The 4,166-nt window shown below is 41.8% G+C and overlaps 1 long non-coding RNA gene across 1 annotated transcript; it reads left to right on the top strand.

The window, feature by feature from the left end:
- The first annotated feature begins 586 nt into the window (after positions 1-586).
- Positions 587-3,558, top strand: LOC139076056 (uncharacterized). The gene is made up of 2 exons (XR_011527287.1): positions 587-664; positions 2,841-3,558. It is a non-coding gene; the product is annotated as an uncharacterized lncRNA (long non-coding RNA).
- Positions 3,559-4,166: the final 608 nt, after the last annotated feature.

The raw sequence follows: 4,166 nt of genomic DNA, 5'->3' as shown, positions 1-4,166 counted from the left end.
GGAAAGGAAGCAAATAACTGGGGGGAGGGGTGCTTCTAGACTCCTGTCAGGGCCTGACTAAAAGGGATCAAGGCAGAAGGCGCTCTGCCCACTGTCAAATGCGCTATCGGTGTCACCAGGCTTCATGGGAATCCCCCGCCCATCATTCCTCACCTTGGAGACTCTCCAGCCGTAAATAAAAAAACATTCCACCCACAATCTATTATTTACAGGCCTGGGCTTCTCCAGGTTACTCGCTGGAGGCACCAGATGCTCGCTTCACCCCCTTATCTCTGAGTTCTTCCATGGACAGTAGGGGTTGACCAGCAAATAGCATTAAGTATGCAATCAGCACAGCAATTGTCTGCCAGTCGGACTCCTAGCCACTCAACTGTTGGAAACTGCCTCATACCTGTATGAAACAACAAGAGGTCTCTAAATGACAAGGGGAGACTTGTTCCCTTTCTATATGGGAGGGGCAGTGGAGCTGTATAAACATTCCTTTGACCAGAAACTGTTGACTTAGTATTGTACATATAGTTAAGGTTATTGATTTAATAAGTTAAATTATATTTAAGCATCCCCATCTACCCTAACAATCAGAGGAGCACACATTAGAAACGGCAAAAGTTGGTTGAAGCAGAACCAATGGATGGCGGAAGAAATGGTCCCTGAGAACACAGAGGTAAGGGGGTAAACACTCAGACTTAGGAGATAAGGGTGAAGGGTCTGGAGCTAGACTTTCTGGGTTCAAATTTGGCTTTGCTACTGGCTGCTTTATAAATTGAATAAGGCCTTTAACTTGTCTGGGCCTCAGTTTTCTCAGCTATAAAGTAGGGGTAATAGAAGTCCATGCCTCATTGGGTTGCTTTGAATGAGTTTAAATGAGTCTTTCCTGTGAAGTGCACAGCACCGTGCTTGGCACAGAGCAGCCCTGGGTAATCATTATTGTTAGAGAAGGTCGAGTTGGGAAAGCACAGAGATCAGGAGTATTTGGTTAAGAGCAAAGGACCGTACACACCAGAGAGACCCAGAGGGGATCCCTCTGTTACAGTCTGTGACAAATAATATTTGGTATTGGTAACAGAATTCCTGAGTACATCTGTGAAAAAGAAAAAAAAAGGTATTAAACTGCACAGAGTGTTTTGTAATCTGGTTTTTTCACTTGGTGAACATTTTTCGATGAAATTAAACATACAATTCATCCTGTGGCCATATCTTTTATTTACCACCTTCTTATTATCAGATACTTCAGTTCTTTTCAATTTGATATTAATAGATGTGGTGAGAAGAAAAATATCAATATTTAAAACAATCAAAAAAACATTAACCATAGCTATTTCCATATACTAGTGGAGATGGTTCTTTGTTTAGGAAAAGATCTGGCAAAGCCTCTTGGGGCATAAACAGTAACAATCCACTCGTGGTGGGAAGGCAGAGGAAATTACAGAGGAAGGTGAGCTGCCCTCAGAGCACAGTGAAAGGAACTGTGCCTTTCCCCCGCGTTGTCTGGGGACAGCAGGTGAGGCTTGGGGATGGAGGCTCCCCAGGAGAGCAGAGGTTCTGTGCTTCAGAACACAGGGCATGTGCTGGGCTCTATGGAGGACACACCAGCGTGGGATAATTTTCTAGTCACGGTGCAATTGACATCGACGTTAAAGCTGTCTCTGGGACCACACTCTACTTCCTGTTGGTTGTCCCTAGACATGATGCTCTCCAAACAATACATTTATATCCATGATAATATAGTGGATTGGAGGAAGAAAGTTGTCTAGGGTAGAGAAAAGTGAGTCATCAAGAGAAGTCAACAGACATTGTTTCTAGCAGTGAGATCTCAGGAATGCTACTGCACCACTCTGTGCATCAGTTTCGTCTCAAAAGGTGATAACGTCACTTATTTCATGGAGTTGAATGTAAAATTAAAATGTTTAGAAGATGGCTGGCAACAGTATGTGCTCGATAAACATTAACTACAACAGTCTACTCCAGTGACTCTGCTGTGCACACCCGTGATTGAATGTAGTGTCCTGCAAAGTCACCAAAAGAATTCCTTATCAGAATAAATCAGATTCTTATTGTTCTGCAGATAGAAATGGAGACAAAGTCAACAATTCAAGCTAACACACAAACACTAGAACAAATATGTGATTAACTAAATATAGTATATAATCTTTCCAAATTCCTTTCTCTAAGGAAGTATCCATGTAGGATAAACACTGTGGAAATAAAGAATAGACTCTTACCATGCACCATTCACGTTCTACAGGCTTTGTGTCTGTATCCCTTGGTTACACGGGTTATTTTTGCAGCCAAGCAAAAATTACGCAAAAGAGGACTCCTACAATTTCTAGATCTATATCTAATTTTAATTGTTTTCAAAATGGAGTTTTTACTAATAAATATTAAGGACAATGTTAAATTTTATGCAATACATTCAATTTAATAAGGCAGAGGAGTAGCACCTTTTTAAGGAGAGCCTATTCAAAAAGTAAATATAGGCTTTGAAGAGTAAGTTTCACTTGTGCAGGAAACTTGGTTATGTAGAATAATTCATCCCCTAAAAGGGCCAGCTAACAAGTTCTGGTGCACTATTCTGAGGTTTCTGCATTTACTCTATTAAACATGAAACAACAAGTTGTGAAAAGTTTTTTCAGCCATTTATTCTTTCATTGGCTTCAAGTATTCATTTATCCACTTATCATGGGGCCAACAAATATTTATTGTGTAGCTACTATGTGCCAGAGACTGGGCACTGTGTGGAGATGTGCTTTGATTTCAGAGGGTTTGGTTTAACTGAACGTGAAGTTACACATAGGTGCTGCCATCCTTTGTTTATGCAGTGGGTTCTCTTTGCTTTCCAGCCATCACGAAGGAGGGCTGGGGAAGATTTCCACCCCATCACACAGAACGGACTGACGAAAAATCTTCACTGGGGACACATACAAGAAGAGAGAAAGTAGAAGCTCCATTCTTTTGTCAGCCAGCAGATGGGTGTGCCTGAACACACTATGGATGAAGGTTCCAGGGGAGAGCCCCTGACTATGTTGATCTCCCTTCTTACAAGGCAAACATGAAAACAACCTTGTCAATGTGTGTGTGCTTGTGCACTGTGTGTGTGTGTGTGTGCGTGTGTGTGTGTACTTGAAACAGAGAGAGAGGGTAGGGGTGGAAAAAAAGAGAGAAAGTTTGGCAGAAGTGAGGGTGTGGTGGTAATTAGAAACTGGAGAATTGGCCAGACCAGGTTAAGTTCTAGATGTTTCCATAGTAATAGCTCATGAGAAGTTTGGTTCAAGCACAGCCCCTCTTGCCAGAGGGAGGAAGCCTCCAGTCCTGTGGGATGCTGACCTTGGGTGCAGGCACTCCTGTAGAGAAAAGGAATAGTCTCTTCTCCCACTTTGCTCCTTTTCCAAGTAAACAAGAAACCCCAGGGTAATTTTCAGATAATTTGAGGCTCTCCTATGTGCCAGGTATTATGCTAGGTATCAAGGACCTCAGAGTAAATAAACTGGATGAAATCTCCTACTGTCATGTAACTTGCAGACTAGTGGGAGATAACAGACGAGTACAGTTAAGGCTACCTTATTAAGTATTATCTGAGCATAAAATCAATCTTGTTCAAAATGTGCAGGACAGGATTTTACATTATTTTAATGTGTATTAGAAAAAAATATAAGCACTACCTTAAATTTTTGCAGATATTGCTTAGGATGAGGCCAAAGGAGCAGTAAATTAAACAAATTGGGGGGAGAGGGATAGCTTATTAAAACATGTTAGGTAAATAATAATATAGGTAGACCTCAGATATAGCATCAAAAATTGTTCATGTGACATGTGAATAAAGTTCAGGAAACACCACCTCCTGAGACTGAATCCTCACAAAATCCTGTGAAGTAGGCATTAAGATACAATACTGTCAGAAACTGGCCTCAGAGAAATCTAGAACACTATCCAGTGCCTCAGGACCTGAAGGATGGACTGCAGTTCCACAGCCCTTATTCTCTCCATGGCCCTGTGCTGACATCGGGAATGTCAAAGATCATCACAAATTGTAATTCACATAGGATTCTCCCAAGTGCTAACCCTATGTAATCAGCTCTCTATCCCACAGAGCAACCTGGAGCCATCGGGCTGTGGCTCATGAAAGGAGTTGCAACTTGCTTTTTCCCTCCGGGAATCAACAGCTCAGT

The sequence above is a fragment of the Equus przewalskii genome, chromosome 15 (assembly GCF_037783145.1).
Source record: "Equus przewalskii isolate Varuska chromosome 15, EquPr2, whole genome shotgun sequence".
In the NCBI taxonomy this organism is placed as follows: domain Eukaryota; kingdom Metazoa; phylum Chordata; class Mammalia; order Perissodactyla; family Equidae; genus Equus; species Equus przewalskii.
Note: the sequence above shows the minus strand (reverse complement) of the source record. Positions and strands in the feature narration are given on the sequence as shown.